Below are 21668 nucleotides of genomic sequence, written 5' to 3' on the forward strand. Positions count from 1 at the left end.
ATGTAGGATGGTTTTATTGACTCCTGTGCCCAGTGCATCCAAAGAGTTATGTGAACATAGTTATTAGAGGTTAATGGTGCTCTTTTTGGGGTGCTTCAGCTAGACACCAAAGAAAATACAGATACCTCTTCTCACCTCTCCCTCTTCCTCAGTTTTCTGTGCAAGCCACACACCTAAGAAACAGTAGCAGAACAGGCCTCCCAAAACCACATTATCAGTGACCATACAGGCTTTCAATAACCCCAGGTAAAGTAGAATTGGGACACACATCTTAGATTCAAATCCTAAGCAGCAACCCTATTCTATTTGGCTCCATTCCTCACCTGGTTCATGGATACTCAAGTATGGAAGAATCAGCACAGAGAGAAGTCCAGAGAAATGAAAGGAGAGAGGAATGTGAAAAGCAGATATCCCTTCTCCAATCTAAGCCCCTAGAGTCACAGACCTAACTTGGATGAGGTTGGTGTATAGGAAGGTCTTCAAATCAGATATGTAATAAAATTTTTAAAATGAAGAGGACTAAGTCTACAAAATTGAAATGGATTGTTCTAATAACTAACATAGCTAAAAAATTATATTATCTAGATATGATGGTGAGGGAGTATTTCCTCAGAAGGTAAAGGAAGCCCAATGGGAGAGATTTGGTATAGTATTTTTGCAAAAAAACAAAACAACTATGTCATGTTTGTAACAAAATACACCAGTCTCATAGATAGGTTTTTGACTGTCAAGTACATAGTTGTCATGTCTGCACTGTAGTGTGTATGTGTGTGTGTGTCTTTATGTAAGTATATACATATGAATTAATATATTTTTAACTATGACCTCAAAATAGAAAATAGAAAACTTATGTGAAAGGATAGCAAATTATTTAAATCAAGTAAAGGTCAATAGTAAAACAAGGCACCGGTGAATTTAACTGGGGAGAACTGATGTAGATGTAGTTAGTAGAAATTGATGTAGTTAGTATTTAGACCATGTCTGTCTAAATACGCTAGACATTACTCACAAAGTAAGCATTATTCTTATGGAGCATATGCTATGAGTCAGTCACAGATTTAACTTTGTTTTCTAGAAGCCAGTACAAAGCAGAAGTGTATTTCTATAGTGATTCAAGGAGATATAATATAAAAATTAAATAGTTTCTTGAAAATATGGTCATCACTAATACTGAAACCACAAAGAGATGTCTCCTGAGTGTCTCCAAAGAACACTGTGTACTATGGCAACAATATCCTTAACATCATCCTTGCTGAAGAGCCAACGACAAATTTCCTGAGGTTGTATAAAAAATGAAAATTTGGATGAAATAAAGTAACAGTAGCCATTCTGATTACAAAAATAAGTGTCTCACCTATGATAAACATTACACTAGTCTTTACAAGGTACCCTTGGGATTTTTCTCATGGCACCTAACCTTGTATTTGAATGTAAGGGTTATCTGAGTTTAATGAAATCTCATAAGCCAGTTCTTCCATTTTAGTTCCTTCTTTTGAAGAGGAATGATGTATGTTGTTACTATAACATGTAATTTTGAAAGGAATGAAGATCAACTGGATTTTATTCCCTTAAATACCCACCTGTTTGCTGTTTCTGGTTCTTCAATATCAACATATTATAACTAAAAACATGTGTTTTGATAGTTATTGATCCCTGCAGAAGAGTTTGGAATATATATGTAAGTGTGTATGAAGGTATGAGTGTGTGTGTGCGTGTGCATGCATGCCTTTAACAAATATTTGCTGAATGAATAAATGAATGGATGAATATATTCCTTAGTTATTTATTGGACTGATTCTTGGAGTTTCTGATATTATACTTTATTATGTCTGAGACAAATTTTGAACACTTCCTATTGAAACAGACATTCAGCAAGGTTATCAGTATGCTTTAAAACATGGATGATACAATTTTTAATAATTTAGATACAGGATGACTATGTGAGTGTATAGTAACACTTTTATTTTTAAGCTTCAAAGTGAAATCAATAATTACGATAAAGACCTGACCCAAAATTAAGATCTGAAAATACTTAGTAACTAGTTATTAAGAACAACGTATATCCCCAAGCTGTTTTCTTTAGTAGACTGTTTCTATGTTGAAATCTGTAATTGGCAAAAACAAAGCAGAACAAAATTACATGGATAAGAGAAAAAAGCCAACTGCAACTTCTTTGTACCTTAGAGATATTCACTGTCTTTTTGTTCCATACCTTAGAGCAGCCTAGTAGCATGTTGTGAAACTTCTGATTTGGAACTCCTAAAAAACAAACAAATGAAAAACAGACAAAACAATCATGATGATTTAGGTATAAACTTTCTGGGAAGCGGTAGATAGTACAGATAACCCTACCCAGTCTTATCAATGCTTAAGTTGGTTTAATCCCCAAGTATATGTCTTCTTTTTCTTCCAAGCTAATCTTATTTTTCAGCTCTGTAATGCTTTATTTCCACATTACAATTTTCTTTTAACAGAGTTGATTTCCTGACAAGTTCTCCCCCCCTTGAAGCTTTAAACTGTAGAAATAATTATAATAAATAGTTATATGTGCTTAATCATTTCATCCTTATTAAGGATTTGAAACTAAATTCTAGTCTCTAATCTTTCATATCATTCTAAATCATCCTGGGTGGCCCCAGGTACCAAATAAAGTTACTCCTGCACTTTTTAAAAAAGTTGCTCAATTGATCTTATTGATTGATTGGTATTGATTGATCTTATTCTTCTTTTGCAGATAGACACTAGAAATTAATTAATTTTTGAAATATACTTGACATATAATGTTATTTCAGTTTCTGGCATACAGCATAGTGATTTGACAATTCAATATATAACTCAGTGCTTACCATGATAAGTGCAGTCACCATACAACATTGTTACAGTATTATTGACTATACCTCCTATGCTGTAATTCCTGGACATTTTAACATTCCTCATGTTGCTCCATCTGCCTCTCCAACTATCTTCTTTTTCATCACCTTAACTTAAATTGTTGGCCAATAATAGAGAAAAACATGTGGATTGGTGATTCGGATTTCAAAAATTTTACCCTAGGCTGAATTCCCATTATGTCTTTAAATTCCTCTATACTTATATCAGTGGGATTTCACCTTCACTTATACTCTACTTTCCCAGTTCTTTCCAGACATTTTGCTAAAGACTAAGGATGTAATCAGACATAGTGATTGACCTCAAAGAATTTTAAGACCAGTTCTGGATATTAGTGATCAGATTTAGCTATAGCCCCATATATTTGCCATCCTTCAGTTCTGAATAGCATCTCATACTTGATGTGTCTCAGTGTGAATCTTTTTTTGTGTTTATCTTTCTTGGAAATTATTCAACTTGGATATGTATAGGCTTGTGTCTTTTACCAACTTTAGGGCAATTCTGATCATTGTTTCTTCAAAAGTTTTCTCTGTCCCTTTCTCTGTCTGACCCCTTCTGGGACTCCTGTTGTTCCATATGACTGTAGACTTGATGGAGTCTTGGTGGTGTTCCACAGATCTCTAAGGCTCTGTTAATTTCCTTCCTTTCCCTTTCCTTTCCTTTCCTTTCCTTCTATGCCCCTCAGGCTGAATCATTTCTGCCCTATCTCAGTCTGACAATCATGACCTAATTTCAGGTTTGCTGATTCTTTTTTCTGCTTGCTCAAATCTGTTATGAAACTTCTTGTGAATTTTTGTTTTTGTAATTAAAAAATATTTATTTATTAGATAGAGAAAGAAGAGAGAGTGGGTGAGAGTAAGAGCATAAGTTGGGGTGGTATGGAAGGAGGGGAAGCAGAGGGAGAGGGAGAAGCAGACTCCCCACTGAGCAGGGAACCTGATGTGAGGCATGATCCCAGGACCCTGGGATCATGACCTGAGCTGAAGACAGATGCTTAACTAACTGAACCACCCAGGCTCCCCTGTTATTGTACTTTTTAGCTCTAGAATTTCTTTGGTTCCTTTTTATAAAATTTCTATCTCCATTAATATTCTGTATTTGTTGAGACATTGTTAAGGTTTCTTTTATCTTTTTTCAACTGTCCCTTAGTTCTTTAAACATTTTTAAGACTAGTTGACTTGAAGTTTTGCTTTGTAAGCCCAAAGTCTATACTTCCCTGGGACATGATCAGTTAATTCTCATTGTGATTACATCACACTTTTTTTTCATTCTTTTTAATTTTTGTTGCAAATTGGATATTTAAAATATTATAATGTGATACCTCTGGGAACCAAGTACTTCCCCCTCCTTAAAGTTTACTTTTATAATTTGCTGTAGGTTGTAATTGTTCATTTGTTTAATGAATTTTCTACACTATTTTTGTAACATCTGTATTCTTGCCTCTTTGGAATCTCTGAACTGTTTAACATGCATTTAGCTACAGTGTTGACAAAAAAGAACAAAACAAAAAAGAAAGGAAGAAAGGACGGAAGAAGGAAAAACTAAAAGAAAGAAAGAGTAACAAAAAAAGAAAGAGAGATAAAGGAAGAAAGAAAGGAAGAAAGAAAAAAGAAAAGGAAAGGGAAGGAAAAAAGAAAAGAAGAGAGGAGAGGAAAACAACAAAGTAAGTCTTGAGGTCCTTGCAGGTTTGTTTTCTGTTAGGAGGCACTCTTTCAAGTCAGCAAGGTTGTTTATAACTTAGCCTTAGAATTTTCTTCCTGCTTGTGCTAATTCTAAAGATTAGCCAGAGGTGAAAACCTAGACTTCTTAGGTTTAACTCTAAGCATGGGTCCTGTCCTGGTCATGCATGCAACTTTCTAGATTACCCTATTTGCAGGGATGTTTTTCAAAGAATCCCCCACCTTTTTTTTTTTTTTTTTTTTTTTTTAAAAGAAATACCTTTGCTCTTCCTGCCAGGCTTTCAGTACATGTATTGTTAACCTCAACTCTAACCTCTGGCTTTTTGGTGGCAGTGGGCTGCTCATTCGTCTTACACTTGTCTTAACCTCTGAATAGTGTTTTTCAGTCCTCTGAGCAGATGCTTTTTCACTCTAGAGAGTTCTGAGTTAAGTGAAACAAAGTCAAGCACCTTGCATCACCTCTTCCATGAGACCCCAGATAGGTTAAAACAGACAAACATAATTCTTTGAGAATTAGGTCTTCTCTATTCTTTCACAAACCAGGGACCAAATTTCCACAGTGGGAATATAGGCTATCTTCAGTATCACTGTCAAGCTGGGGAAGGGAACAGGGCAAGAGCAAGTGTAAATGCCATAGAGCTTTCCTACCATTCTAAAGTCCCCTTTTTTCTTGATTTAGTGTTTAGTAGATTGCTATAAACCTTTGATTAATTTTCAGAGTTCTGACAAGATTGGTTTTGACAATTTTTGCTTTTTCTTTATGTTTCTATGGAGGGCTAAACCTTGGAGTTACTTATTCCACTATTTTTGCTGACATCATTTCTACAAATGGGTTTATATTTTTAAATGCTTTAAAAAATCAAAAGAATGCTATTTCATGGCCTGTGAAAATAATATGAAATTCAAAATTCTGTGCCCTTACATATTTATTGGAACATATCCATACTCATTCATTTAACTGTTGTCTTTGTTTTCATTATATAACAGTACAGTTGAGTAGTTGGGGCAGAGACATTTCTGCAGCCTAAAATACTTCCAGTGTCTCTTTACAACAAAAACTTGCCTGCTAACCCTGTTTTAAAGTACCTCAGCCTCTAGTTTTGTATCTCTTCTAACCCCCAAGCTGTTGTTATAGAAATCTCATCCAAAATTGTTTTGATTTGTCCAAAATCTTAGTTTGGCTTACAAGGTGCTTATCAATCTGATTTCAAGTTGCTGTTTAAACCTTATCTCCATCCCTTCTCAATGTTCATCCTAATTATTTTACACTCCTTACTCTTTCCCTTAGATGGCATGCTCTTTCATGATGTTTATTCATTGTCATATTCCATTATTTCTTGGGACAGTCTTTCAAACTTTTTTCATTTGTGAAAATTTGACTGCTTCTCAAATGGGTTGAATAATGACTCCCAAGGAAATATGCTCAACTGGAATCCATTAAGGTGCTCTTATTTGGGAAAAAAAAAAATCATTGTAATCAGGAGGAAGATCTTGAGGTTAAGATCTGGATTAGCATAGGCCCTCATCCAACGACAAGTTTCCTTAAAGGAAGAGAGAAGGGGAAGACACCCAGAAGAGAAGGTGATATGAAGAGTTGGAGTGATTACATCTACAAGCTGGCAGCCATCAGAAACTAGGACTGTGGCATAGAATGTGGTCTCCCGCAAAGCCTCTTGAAGGAATGGAGCCTACCAACACCAGGATTTCAGACTTCTGGCCTCTAAAACTACGAGAAGACAAATTTCTGTCATTTCCAGCCAAAGTTTGAAGTTATTTGTTAAGGCAGCATGCTCATCCTTCAAAGACCTGGATCACTTTCTGTGGGGTCACAGTGTTGCCCTTGACCTGGAAAAAATTATTTTCTCATTTCTCTCTTGTATTATAACATGTACCATGTTACACTTCAATTTATGAGTTTAAATATTTATCTCCTCTATCAGCTATGTACTTGCCCTTCATTCTTAACATGTTATCTGGCCTATAGTAGTACTCAGTGTTTATTGAATGACTGAATCATAGTAGAATATTAAGAGACATAGCAAACATTTCTTGAGTCAGATTATTAACATTTTACTTTTGGTTTGACACATAAAACCTTGGTCAAATGTCACTTTGGCTCTTGGCTTGCTCTTTGATGTACTATCAAATCAAAAGAATGCTATTTCATGAGAGTGGGATTAAGGCTTTCCTAGTTCTAAAATTTTAAGATGCATGGTTTCTTTTGGGTGATTTCTTTCATGTCACTGTTTCTGTAATAGAATCTGGAGAATCGTATCTTTAGATTTTTCAAGGCAAACTACTACACTAGTAACACTGAGGATTTTTAAAAGTACTTCAAAGGTTTACCTCCCTTCTTTTATTTGTGGAACAAAATTGGAAGTAATGTGATAGGGATATGCAAAAGATTTTCTGTTGATACTTTCATAGTATATAAATGTTGCTTTAAGAGTTGAATTTTTGTGCTTTGATAATGAATCTAGCTTCAAAACAATTTTTTCAAAAAATATTTTATGATAGTAATTATTGATCATATAAGATGTATATATTGGAACTTTAAAATAGATGCATATAAAATACATGAAATTTATTATATAAATGACAAACAACTATAATATGCATAACTAGTTTATTGTTTATAATCAAATCTGAAATGGATTTTCTTTTTATGTATAATTCAAATGATATATTTTTCCTTCTATTATCTATTTTCAGTATTTTTGTTGTGGTAAAATGCTAAGACATCAGTCAGTTAATGATATATGCACTTGTGTATCCACATGTTAGGAAAGCAAGTTAAAAGCCAACCAAACATATTATTTGTACATTATTTGCATCATTGAAGATGCACCTTTATATAGGCCCTTTTTCACAATGCTATTAGAACTTTGACTCATCAGATCACTTACAAGGTAATTATTACAAGGTAATTATCCCCACAGAGATAAGAAAATAGAGTTGTCAGTATAGTCATAGAATCAAGGCTAAAAGTGAAAGCATTAGCTGAATTTGAGTCAGAAGTTGAGAACCCAAATTCATAGTGAAGCCAAGTGTTTTGTTTTGTTTTAAAGGAATTAGGAACTAACAGGGTTTTGGAGGGGTGGGGGGTGGGAGGTTGGGTGAGCCCGGTGGTTGGTGTCATGGAGGGCATGTATTAGATGGAGCACTGGGTGTGGTACATAAACAATGAATTCTGGAACACTGAAAAGAAGTTAAAAAATAAATAAAAAATAAAAAAAAAAGAAAAGGAATTTGGAATCTTTATAATAAAAGCTCTTTGATTTGGGGAGCACTTAAAAACCACTCCACTCACTGAAGCTGGTGGAAAACTTAGAAATCTCTTACATTCCACATTTAGGTCTTTTCTTCCATGCTGTTCTCATAGTTTTCTAACTATTTTTCAATACAACATGTTTTTATTGAGAATCTCATATGTGCATGGATCTGTACCATAGGTTACAAGAATACAATTTAATTGATACTTACACTCAAGAATCATGTAGTCTTTTTTTCTTGATCATGTAAGACATGTACGATACAGATCCTTTCTTGTGGTAAATCTCAGTGACACAATCTAAAAGACACAAGAAAAGGCAGCAATCAGTGCAGAGCAGTGTTTTGTGAAAGCCTCCCAACAGGAGATGAAACAAGAGCTGGGCCTTCTGGGATGGATGATTTTGGCATGGCAGGGAGAAGACAAGCACAAGATCAAGAGGCAAGAATAAGAATAGCATTCATGAGGACGGTGGAGAGATACGTGAGTATCGATAAGTGAATATTAACTATAGCCTGTGAGTCAGGCTAGAGAGATTGCAAGTAATTTATCCTAGAAATACAGTGTTGTAGCTCTTAAAGTCTCATGGAAGATTGAGCTCTTTAGTAACCGAAAGAACTTCATGGTTCTTTGAAGTAGAAAATACCTTATGAAATCCAATCCCCAGATTGGGAATAAATTATTAAGCCTATTTAGATTTTTCACATGTAGTACATATATCACAAATCTCCCTGTACAGGTCCTAAGATATCTCATATTGAATTGGGAGTGGTAAAGTCATTTTTGACATGGCAGTCAATGCCAAGTTCATTTTATCTCACTCTTCTACAATGTTTAAATTATTTATTTGCTTAATTAATTATGATGATTACTTATTTGTTAATCATTAACTATATTGGCATTTATATTTTCTTATTTCTTTGTGGGAATGTCAATTGATTTTTTTCTTTCAAAGTAAGTTCACTTTAGAATTTAACCTAATCCCAGTCAAAATTTTGTTTTGTTTTGTTTTTTGGTTACATGCATGTACTATTTTTTAAAAAATGTATTTATTTTTATTTAAGTTAAATTAATATATAATGTATTATTGGTTTCAGAGGTAGAGGGCAGTGATTTATCAGTCTTATATAATACTCAGTGCTCATTACATCATGTATTCTCCTAATGTCCTTCACCCAATTACCCCATCCCCCTCACTCCTCTGCAACTCTCAGTTTGTTTCCTATGCTTAAGAGTCTCTGCTAGTTTGTCTTCCTCTCTGATTTTGTCTTGTTTTATTTTTTCCTCTCTTACACTATGATCTTCTGTTTTGTTTCTTAAATTCCACAGGTCAGTGAGATCATATGATAATTGTCTTTCTCTGATTGACTTATTTCGCTTAGCATAATACCCTCTAGTTCCATCCATGTTGTTGCGAATAGCAAGATTTCGAGGTTTTTTGATGACTGAATATTATTTCATTGTATATATATATATATATATATATATATATACACACACACACATCTTCTTTATCCATTCAGCTGTCTATGGACATCTTTCTTTCCATAGTTTGACTATTGTAGACATTACTGCTATAAACATTCAAGTGCACGTGTCCCTTTGGATCACTGCATTTGTAACTTTGGGGTAAATACCCAATAGTGCAATTACTGAGTCCTAAGGTATCTCTATTTTCAACCTTTTGAGGAACATCCATACTGTTTTCCAGAGTGGCTACACCAGCTTGCATTCCCACCATTAGTGTAAGGGGTTTCCCCTTTCTCCACATCCTTACCAACATCTGTGGTTTCCTGAGTGGTTAATTTTAGCCAGTCAGAATGATGTGGGGTGGTATCTCATTGTGGTTTTGATTTGTATTTCCTGATATTGAGTGATTTTGAATATTTTTTCATGTGTCTGTTGACCATTTGGTTGTTTCTTTGGAGAAATGTCTGTTCATGTCTTCTGCCCATTCCTTGATTGGATTATTTGTTCTTTGGGTGTTGAGTTTGTTAAGTTCTTTATACATTTTGGTTACTAATCCTTTATCTGAGACATTTGCAAATATCTTTTCTGTTGGTTGTCATTTGGTTTTACTGACTGTTTCCTTTGCTATGCAAAGGTTTTTTTTATCTTGATGAAATCCCAATAGTTTATTTTGGCCTTTGTTTCCCTTGCTTTTGGAGACACATCTAGCAGGAAGTTGCTGTGGATGAGGTCACAGAGGTTGCTGCCTGTGTTCTGCTATAAGATTTTAATGGATTCCTACCTCACATTAAGGTCTTTCATCCACTTTGAGTATATTTTTGCGTGTGGTGTAAGGAAATTGTCCAGTTTTATTCTTCTGTATTTGGCTGTCCAATTTTCCCAACACCATTTTTTGAAGAGACTGTCTTTTTTCCATTCAATATTTTTTCTTGCTTTGTTGAAGATTAGTTGATCATAGAGTTGACTGTTCATTTCTGGGTTCTCTATTCTGTTCCATTGATCTGTGTCTGTTTTTATGTCAGTACCATACTGTCTTGATGATTACAGCTTTGTAATAGAGCTTGAGGTCTGGAATTGTGATGCCACCAGCTTTGGTTTTCTTTTTCAACATTCCTTTGGCTGTTTGGGGTCTTTTCTGGTTCCAGACGCATTTTAGGATTGTTCCAACTCTGAAAAAAGTTGATGGTATTTTCATTGGGATTGCACTGAATACATAGATTGCTCTAGGTAGCACAGACATTTTAACAATATTTGTTCTTTCAATCCATGAGGATGGGACATTTTTCCATTTCTCTGTGTCTTCCTCAGTTTCATTTTTCAGAGTACAGATCCATTCCCTCCATTCTTAGGTTTATTCCTAGGTGTTTTATGATTTTGGGTACAATTGTAAACGGGATTGACTCTTTAATTTCTCTTTCTTCCATCTCAGTGTTAGTGTATAGAAACACAACTGATTTCTGTGCATTGATTTTTATATCCTGTGACTGCTGAATTCCTGTATGAGTTCTAGTAATTTTGGGGTAGAGACTTTTAGGTTTTCTACATAGAATATCATGTCATCTGCAAAGAGTGAGAGTTTAATTTCTTTGCTGATTCAGATGCCTTTTATTTCTTTTTATTGTCTGATTGCTGAGGCTAGGACTTCCAGTACTGTGTTGCCAGTCACAATTAAAAATGTGAATATTCTATGACATTTGAGGTCCAAATTCCACCCTGACCTCCTCAAACCCTTCTAATACACATTTTAGAATTTTGAAACCATGATCAATAAGCTTCTTCCATCCTTAACCTTTTGAGAGCAGCAGAATACAGCAGTTAAGAGCATAGACTAAAGAACCAGAGAGCCTTAACTTAAGTTGAAACCTAGCTGCGACACTTATTAATTAGCTGCATGATGTGGGCAAATTACTTTGTTTCCCTGTACTTAAAAGCTAATCAAAAGCCTTTGTGTTCATCTATGTATTGCAGGGTACTTTGGCTTGGCTTTTCTCTTAGGTAGCTTTAACATAAGAATACTTCTGTCATTCCTTCTGGACCCATCACTCATAAGATTATCCTCCAATTTCTTACATGGAAGACATAAAGCTGGATGCCAATTTTCAGACAGATGAATAGGGGTGGAGCGCAGGGGAGTGGGTCTCATCATTCCAATCTGTATTTCCCTTCTGCTCTCCTCTGTAAAATGAGGGAGGAGGGGCAATTAACTAGCTATGTAGAATAAGTGAGGTGGTCTGAGGCTCTTTCTGCATCTTAAATTTTAACCAGTTCTTATTTTTTAGCCTCACCCTCATTTCTACTTGTAGAGGTAGCTGGTGCCTCCAATTTCTAGATATGGGTTCTGTGGTAAAACTGCAGATTGCCTATGGCTTTTCTTACTGCCAATTTAAAATTTAACTTGCTTGAATCTTTTCAATCAGTTGCTTTTTAAGCTTACTTCCCTACCCCTCTCCACCACATTTTTTCATTTCCTATTCTCATTACCTTATAGATTTATGACTTAAAAATCGTCTTATTGTCATTTTAATGAGGTTTATTGAGGGAACAAAAGTAAATAAATGTGTACAATTTACCTTCTTTACCAGATCTAAAGAATATAGTTTTAAAAATTTTTACTTCTTTATTTGAGAGGGAGGGAGGGAGGGAGAGAGAGAGAGAGAGAGAGAGAGAGAATGCAAGTGGGGAAGGGAAAGGTATAAGCAGACTCCCCACCAAGTGCAGAGTCCAGTGCAGGGTTGAATCTCACCACCTTGAGATCATGGCATGAGCAGAAATCAAGAGTCAGAGTCAGATGTTCAACTGACCAAACCATCCAGGTGCCCCTAAAGAATATTTTTAATTAGATAATTTTCTCTTATCAGTATGTAGGAAAGAAGTTGGGTTTGGTATAACATATTTGCAGAACTCTCTTAATTCTTAAAAAATGTGTCTGTAAATTCTCTTGGGTTATTCTATATCTAATTAACTATACTTATCACTTCAAGTCTGTTTTCTACTCTTAGCAACTTGACCAAATTGCTCTTGCTAGGGCTACCAGTTTCCTCCATGTTGCTAAATTCAGGGGGTACTTTCCTGTTCTAATCATAATTTGTGTGTTTCAGCAGCAGCACAAATTACCCATTCCTCCTTGAGGGCCTCTTCTTTCTTAGCTTCTATAACATCTTCTCCTCCCAGTTTTTCTTATACTTCTCTGGATGCTCGTCGCCTCTTATTGGTTTTCCTCCTTCAGCCACTTGGAATTTCTTAGAGCTTATACGGGGGCTCTTTTCTGCTCCTTTGTTTTCATCACCATCACTACCAAAAAGTATTGCTATTATCATTATTATTATATAACTAGCTTTCATAACTCCCATAACTCTTTTAGAAACCAGATTTTTATGCCATGGGCTTGAAAAATCAAGACTCTACAAATTTCCTAATTGTTTAAGCAATTGACAAATTCACGACATATCATGACTTACAGGGTAGGAAAAATGAGATTTAAGGAGGAAAAATAATTGGTATGGTTTGCTGGGGCCAGCTACCAGAATCAGTATGATAGTCCCAACTGTATTAATGATACAGCACACAGTGTATTGTAAATGCTTCCATGGTGAACTGGATTGACTGGTTTGGTTATGTGAAGAACTTATATATTAGTATAAGTTCAATATATCTGAATGGTTTAAATGAATTTATTCAAGTATCGGGAAATAACTTTATTATTTATTTATTTATTTATTTACTCCTGCATTCTAAATATTTTTTTTTACTTTTACTTTTTTATTTTTTATAAACATATATTTTTATCCCCAGGGGTTTTTAAACCTACAAAGGAACTCTTTTCATGAAAATTCTGAGCTTTAGTGAATTATTCATACCCAAAGAATATACCTGTTCCAAGGAGATGTGCAGTTATGTACATAGTCTAGCTATAAGACCTTTGTTATATACATCTCTATCTCTATATCTGCCACCTATTTCCCATCTATAGTTTGAATTCTCATTTTCTTACTTATGTATTTTGAGGAACAGAGGTTTTTAATTTTGGTGAAGTCTAATTTCTCAATTTTTTGAATTTATGGTCACTGCATTTTGTTTCTAAGATATCTTTTCATTCCTCAAATGTACAAAGATATTCTTCTCTAATTTCCTCTAAAAACCTTATAGTCCAGCAGCTTTTATACTGTTCTCCTTGCTTCTCACATTGTTGAAGTTCTTAATTTCAATTTTATCAGGGTCATTTTTCTGAATCTTAAGTATAATGATGTAGCTTATCTTTCTTCACCTAATTTCAATGTCATTAGGCCTATTTGCTACCACATCACCAAATTCTTTAACATGGCTTATGAAGTACTTCATCATATCTTTCTTTATCAAAGGAACACCTTACTTCTACTCCCATCCTCCATTACTTCGCATTCGCATTGCCAAACGATTTATGGTTCCCCCAAACACCACACTCTTCTTTGTTTCTGGACTATTGCTGTTTCGCTGCCTGGATTATATTTTTGCCTATTCATTCCTTTCTTCACCTAGGTAACTCCAGTTGTCTCTCAATCTTTATTTTATATTATTTTTTTAAAAAAATTTTATTAATTTCTTTGTCAGGGGGAGAGAGAGAGAGCACGCACAAGCAGGGAGTGGCAGGCAGAGGGACAGGCAGGCTCCCCACAGAGCAAGGAGCCTGATGCAATGTGGGGCTGGATCCCAGGACCCTGGATCGTCACCTGAGCCAAAGACAGACACTTAACCACTTAACCACTTAACCAACCAAGCCACCAGGCATCCCTCTCAATCTTTATTTTAATATTCCTTTCCCTGGGAGGCCTCTCCTGATCTTTGAATACTGGTGCCCTTCTCACATGGTCCCATAGTGCTTTACTTTAGGATTTCCATGCTATTCTCCCCCAGGCCCCCACTATTCTGTACTGGTTATTTACCAGCTGTGTTTCTCACCGCAAGTTCCTGGAAGGCCAGAGATGTATCTTGTTTTTCTGTGGTGTCTGCAGTATTCAAAAGAGTTCTTATTACATAAAAGGAGTAATGGAATATCTTAGATGGTAGATGAGGCAAGTGCAGATAGCAGCTATAACCCAATAAACTTGGTTCTTTGAACCCACCATCTTTATAGAAGATATTTGGTAACCCTTTAATTTGCTTTCCATCCTAGTGTAGCATTTTAATACATTAACACATATTTATTGCAGAAATTTTAGGAAAGAATACAGAAAAAAATGAAATAATCTATTATGCTACATTCTGTAGCTAATAACTGTTAATATTTTAATGTAATTTCCTTCCAGTCTTTCTTAGTTGTATATGTCTCTTGCATGCTATTTAAAAATAAAACTTAAATCTAATAATGTATAGTTTTAAATTTTAATCACTATTTCCTAAATAACCACCAATAAATCCATACACAATATGTGACCAAAAATAATGATGATTACAAAATATAGGCTTATGTTTTTATATCCAAATGATTGTTACTCCCTTCAGAAAGCCAGTGATTTTGTAGTTGTTTAAACATTTTTGGCCCCACTCTTCAGAATTGTTTTTAGGACCAAAGAAATATAATTTCCTCAGAATCACACTTCATTTTTTAATCAAAACTTATCTATTTATTCAACAAATAGTTGTTGAGGTATAGCAACTCTTTCAGGTTCCAGAGAGTCAATTGTGAGAAGACATAGTTCTCTCTCTTCAAGGAATTTGTTTACTTTTTACTATTTAAGAATTTTGGGGCACCTGGGTGGCTCAGTGGGTTAAGCCGCTGCCTTCGGCTCAGGTCATGATCTCAGGGTCCTAGGATCGAGTCCCACATTGGGCTCTCTGCTCAGCAGGGAGCCTGTTTCCTCCTCTCTCTCTCTCTGCCTGCCTCTCTGCCTACTTGTGATCTCTCTCTGTCAAATAAATAAATAAAATCTTAAAAAAAAAAAAAGAATTTTGGTACCACTTGTTCATGTCCAGAAAATTAAATCCACACTCAAAGGATTATTATTTGTTACAATAAATGATATTAAAATAATACATTACTATTTATTAGGTATCTTTCATCACTGTTTCAAAAATATTTTTATTCATCATTATATAGTTGGAATAAATCACTATTTTGAAAGTGATAACAACAATTGTGAATGAAGCTAGGTAAAATACAAATCTAAGACAATTAGTAATATTCTTTTACAGTGTTCTCTCACATAAAAGTGCCAACGAAGCACTTCTTTTCATATTTCCTTCAGAACTGGAAGCTTGCATGGATAAGTTGAATTTGAAACAAGTTTTTGAAGAAGGACAAATATATGGAAAAGAAATGAAAGGTTTTTTTTTTTTTTTTGACGGAGTAAGAGGTATAAGCTTAGGTATGAAAAATGCAAGACTTATTCGATTAGAAAAATATAAGTAGGAGAATGGGATAGAATTTCATCAGTAGCTTTCAATTAAGAGTCATATCAGAGTTATCTAGGAAACTTTAAAAAACATGCCTTCACTGTTCTGATAACTCCTCCAGCCCATTTGAGACCGCTTTCTCTGGTCACCTGCTCACCTCCAACTTTGCCCACTTTAGGTAGGGGAAGGAGTGGATACAAATAGTTACCATGTTTTGCTTGAATGAACCCCCTCCTCAGTCCTTGGGCTTTGGTTGCCAAGTTGAGGAATTTAGACATTATTCCATTAGTAATTATAATATATTATAGGTTTTGAACCATGCAGTTGAAAGGAGAAAGGCTGTGTTTTAGGTAGATCAATATTTTGGTGGTGTGCTAGCGGTATAAAAACCACATTGTAGATTTTCTGTTCTGTCAGGCAGGAATACAATATGTTGTTTTTTAAACAGGAATAATAATTTAATTTCTTGTGTAGGTGAAACTATACTAATAAAAGCCTTTTCTAATGAGGGCTTTTATTGGATATGAAAATTTAGATACTTTTCCTTCTTAATTGTTCAGAAGTTGACTGTGGGACTGTGCAAGTAGGTTACTGCTGTTATTAGAACTGTTATAAAAGATGGCTATTTTAAGCAAATAGAACAATCACCTGTAATGCTTATGCCCTCAACTGGATGAAAGGCCCAAAGGAAAGGAATTCAAATTCATTTTCTTTATCACTCAAGCATTTTCTGAGAGGAAAGCATCAGTTTAAAGCCTAAGCAAAAATGATAATAAGTAACACTTAGTCCATGTAGTTGGTTTTCATGAACTAATGAATTTGGAATAAATGTAGTATGATATGTTACTATCCCTGATTTTTTCACTAAGCTTAGGCAAAGAACAGATTCTTGGTTCCTCAGTTTCCCCTTCTATTAGACTAAAGATAATATGCCTGTTTTACACATCTCATCTGTTCCAATAGTTATTTTCAAATCACTAGCCACAACATTAGATAAAGGTGATTTCCATTTATGTGTTATCTTCTTTTTACCCTTACAAAGTTTTTAAGTTTTCATTTGTTATTGATGCAAATGCAGTACAATAATGAAAATTGTTTCTTCACATTTGGAACAAATACTTCCAGTGAAACAAGGTTGTACTATAAATATGTCTCAAATTATTTAATGCCAATTAGGTTAGTTATTTGCACCTGACAAATAGTTGCAAAGTGATTACTCTTCTAACATTATAAGAATAGCTTAGAAATATCCATGAACTCTTTGCTTTGATATTTTTGAAGAAAGGCTTAAAAAAAGATGATATTTTTAGTGTCCAAGAAGAGTGTATGCATTCATTTACTCAACAAAATTTTAGCCCCTATTATGAACCAGACATTATTTTAGACAATAGGATATAGCACAGTATAAAGCAGATAATAATCATACACCTTATTATGTTTTCAGAATAATTGTGTTTTCCTTATTCTCTTCAATTGCATTTTAATACTTTAAAAATAAATGCTTGGAAACTTGCAATGGATCAATATGTGGCAAAATGCATGTTTTCTAGTCTATCTGCATGAGTCCACAGGGCTATTGATGATTTCTATTTATTCATGAAACTGATGCTTTTGGTCCTATGTCTGCATATATAGTTATAGCCTAATTAATCAGAACAATAAAACAATTGAATGTATATTAAATTTGACTTATTTTAGTTCTTTTAAAATACTTTATTTACTTTGTTAATCACATTTTATAACAATATTTTGAGTTTCTAAAACAAAGAGGCTTTATTTTATGATTTTTATTGCCTTTGCTTCAGAGCACAAAGTTCTATGAAGATATAGCAATTTCCCTCTTGACTTAAGCAATGTACAAACAAAATTGGATAAAGAAACTGAAAAATCTCACTGAGGCTTGAGTTATCTTGTGAACCCATGAATTAAATGTAAGAATATAAGAAATGTCACACTAGATTAAATTAACTGTCAATGGAACGTGTTATTTTATGGAAAAGCATGGTATTCACTCTCCACAACATTGATCTTCTTGAACATAATTCTATTTCCTTAGTAATACATTGTATTTCAATTTTCTACAAATCAATTTTCTACAAAGACCTTCTTTGATCCCATTTCTATTTTGTTGGTACTGCCTCTTCAGTGATGAGTCTCTTACCTCTTGTGTATTTTTCACCTCCATATTCCAATGACTGAGTAAACTACTTTTCAAAACACCCACTAGAGTACACTATAATTTGGAGTATGTGATTAGCTTATTTATCTCTTTATTTAAAAAAAATCTTATTCTTGCTCCTTTGAAGTCCTTTATGATTGTAGAGCAATGAAAATTATGCCTACATTCCTAAGGAGAGTGAACACAGTTTTGTTTATGGATAATGTTGTTTTATTATCATATAAGAACAATGAGAATTTTGTTGTCTTTAGTGTTACAGCAGCACATTAAATCATTGTCTGGAGATAGTATGTTGGGTGTTGTTTTGATCAATCTTCATTGCATTTTGTATGAAATAGATTTACCAACCCAAAATACTCCTAACACTTTCTAATACTGAATGTAATATCTGCACTACTAGGACAGAATAAATATTCATAAATATCCAGCATTTCTGGACTCATGTACCTTTAACATTCTTTAAACTCTTATAGATTAGCATATATGCCTGTATTAGTGTATTCATCTATATTTATTAATTTATATGTAATTTATCCTCTTAGTAATTTTTTTTTTTACTCCTACTAATAGAACCTAACCTTAGATGTCTGTCTGTGTATGACACCCTCCCTGCCTTTGTGAAGTCTTAATTTTCAGAAAGAGAAAGCAAATTTGGCTAATCTTGTCTTCTTCTTCCTCAATGCCTTCTTCTTTCCTTATTTCTGTCCTTGTGCTTTCTAATGTTGGTCTTAAAAATTATCAATAAATTTAATTGACAATGTCAAATCAAGACATTTGACGCTAAAAATTTTCCTAACACCTGTACTACTTAATTTATACACATATATAAACCTTCTATGTTAAAATCCCCAAGTTCTTCCTCTTTAAAATGATTTGTTTCAGCCAGTATAAATATATAGTTTTTACTTGGACTGCATTGAGAGCAAATAAGTCTGAATATTAATTGTTCCCTCAGTAGCAGATTTTTTTTCCAAACTATGTAAATGTAATATATTAAAAATACTCAGCTTTGACGAGTACATATTGAAGCTAAATGTGGACTTCAGAGACATTTCTTTCTCTAATACTGTAAAACATATTTAATGGTCTATATATGCACAGAAATCTTTGTACATTCACTGTATCTATGAGATATTCCAGGGAGATCATATTTAAGACTTCTTTTACTAGAATAGCATTATCTAAAATGGAACTTACATGGCTATTAGAGGAAATGAGATAATATGATGTACTGTGAACACCTTCGGTTTGCTCTTCTTAGAGCAGACATCTTCCTAAGGGTACAGGCAGAGAATCATTTTACCCTATATGTGAAGAGAGAAACTGACTTCTTCCTATCTTCCTTGAGTAAACATATTATTACTTCCAGAACTGAGAACTTTTAGGTCTAAATGCTATTATCTGGTTCATTGTATTATTTGTGGAAAAAGAAAAAAAGATCCTATCCTCTTTATGTTGTCTAATTAAAGTCCAGAAAAATCTGACACTTGGGGAAAAAAGCAGAACCCGAAGGGAAAGAGGATCTGTTCTTGATAGGAGGTATTGTTTCCTTTCTTAAGTTGCATTGAACACACTAAAAGAGTATTTAAAATTGCACATGTGATTTGGCCCTTCCAGCTGGTGTGGCTCCAGTCCACAGAATAATGATGACACGAGCAAGGTGATTATAAAGGGACCCACATAAGCTGATCTCTCTTCTCTGCAGATGACACAAATAGAAAGCTTTGAGCAAGAGTGGAAAGGCACACTGCCACTTGCCTTTCCCCTCTGAAGAAGCGGGGACACATTCTGCTCAGCCAACATGTTCCCAGAGGAATGTGATTTAACTTCCACTTTTCACACAGTAAGAAGCAACACTGGAGACCTGTCGGGAGGGTGATAGCAGCCTGGGAGAAATTTGGATAAGTGTTTTTCACTCCAGTGTTTTCATGTGACTTGACTCTCATCTCAATTTAGTTACATCTTGACCTGGAAAATGCAGCCAATGTTTGCCTTTCTTCCTTTGGCTTACCTTGATTCATGATATGCATATCCCTCCTTTCCCCACTCCCACCCTATTCATCTTTTCCCCTGAAACCTACTAATAGACTTTCTCTAGATGTCTACACATGCATTAACTCTGTTTCCCTCAGTATAGGCTTTACTTCCAGGGAGAGAAAATGTATTTCTCCTTGAAATATATACAAAGAATATTCACCTAAAGCAGCCTGAGAGATTCCCTACTCCTTTTGCTATTGATCTGACTATTCATATATCTGGCAGTTTCCTTAAGGACCCTCTGGTAGTAGAAAACTTAATACTTCTCACTTCTCCCTAAGCTTTCCCCCCTCCTTTCTCCATCAAACGACTGATTTTTATGCATGAGATAATAGACAAGCCTTGGGTGACCTGTTTTTTTCCCCCCTCCCCCTCCCTCTTTTTTCCTTGCGGTAAAATAGTGCTGAAGAAAGAGGGCACTAGTGTACAGCCCAGATCGCATCCTTGCACCGTCTGGATTAGAGCTGAGTCGTCTGCGAACCGAGCGTGGCCCGAGCGGTGTTCTGGCCCGAGGACCATAGCGCTGTCTACCCGGACTCAGGTACGTCTCAAGTCCAATTCTCCAAGCAGACCCAGGTGAGCAGACACCTCCGGGCGGTGAACCCCACCCATAGTGGCAGACACAGTCTCAATCTATGGGATTTCCTCCTGGTCCTAGGGGCATCTCCGCTTATTTCTTTTAGTCCAGCATCCCTGTGAAGCGTCGGGACCCGTGGATGCCTGGGTTGTCTTCCTCCTTTTGCCTGGCTCACCTCCTGTGCTCTTGCTCCCCGCCCGTTCCCCTAGCTCCTTTCTCCTCCGACTCTCACCTTGAGAAAGGGAGCTGGGGAGGAACGAGAGGGAGCCAACTTCAGCCCCACAGGCGGCTGAGATTTGGCGCCTCTGCCCCCGAAGCGGACGGGTTTGAATATACCTGCCGAAACACTGGCTCCAAGAAGAGAGTGAGAATGGCGGGGGTGGGATGAGGGGGAGTCCAGGGGAGGTGTGTGTGTGTGTGTGTGTAAAGAACGCTGGGAGGAGGGTTGAAAGAGCGAAGTCGGGGGTTGGGAGGGGATCAAAGAATTGCAACTCGCTGGTCAAGGCGTCCCCTCCAGGCGCTGCGGGGGAATGTCTCTGCAGCAGGTCTGAGCACTGTCCAGGGTTCTGAAGGCGGCGGAGCTTGAGCTACGGCTGCAAGAGCTCTTCAGAATCTCCCCTTCCTTCCCTTTGTAGAAATGTGCAAAGCCAAAGGTCCCGATTTAGGCGAGTGCAGGGGCCCCCTCCACCCCCTCCCTCCATCCTCCATCTCGGGAGACAAGTTACCTTACCTGCACCCTTTCTCCCTGAACACCTACAGTAAGCCTGACTTCTTGGGTGTGTGTGGGGTTGGGGGGGGTGTGGGGGTGTGGGAGACATACTAAACTCCGACATGCCGAGACTTTACCAGGCGTTGCCTTAGTAACTAATATGGTTTTCCTCAACCTGACAAATCATATTTACTACTCGGGTTGTATGTTGAGGTCTCTTCAACCCCTCGAAGTTAAAGTAAAAGTACATTCCTTTTTTGCGTTCATCATGAAGTAATCATTCCACCTTGATAATGAGTTTCCAGATTTCTTCTGGGAAAAGTTGATCTTTCCCAATCCGGAAAGTTCTTTTGGGTTAAAAGATTTAGCTCCGCCTCTCCTTTATTCCCTTCCCCGTCAAGTCTGTAAGTGTAATGGTATTTGGCGACCTGGAAAAGGCTTGAAGCTGAAGGAGGAAGAGGGTCGGTGGGGCTTTGGGCCTCCAGGGA

General features: G+C 35.8%; 1 protein-coding gene across 6 annotated transcripts in view; it reads left to right on the top strand.

Annotated features, from left to right (window-relative positions):
* The first annotated feature begins 20251 nt into the window (after positions 1 to 20251).
* Positions 20252 to 21668, top strand: part of GRM1 (glutamate metabotropic receptor 1) — a 408193-nt gene continuing 406776 nt past the window's right edge. Inside the window, exon 1 of one of the 6 annotated variants that reach the window (XM_059400900.1) lies at positions 20252 to 20435. The gene's annotated coding sequence lies outside the window, so the exon portion shown is untranslated. Of the gene's footprint in view, positions 20471 to 21026; positions 21230 to 21668 lie in introns of those variants that run through there. The other 5 variants (XM_059400899.1, XM_059400898.1, XM_059400896.1 and 2 more) reach the window with 5 other exon arrangements.

This window comes from Mustela nigripes, chromosome 5, assembly GCF_022355385.1.
Source record: "Mustela nigripes isolate SB6536 chromosome 5, MUSNIG.SB6536, whole genome shotgun sequence".
In the NCBI taxonomy this organism is placed as follows: Eukaryota; Metazoa; Chordata; class Mammalia; order Carnivora; family Mustelidae; genus Mustela; species Mustela nigripes.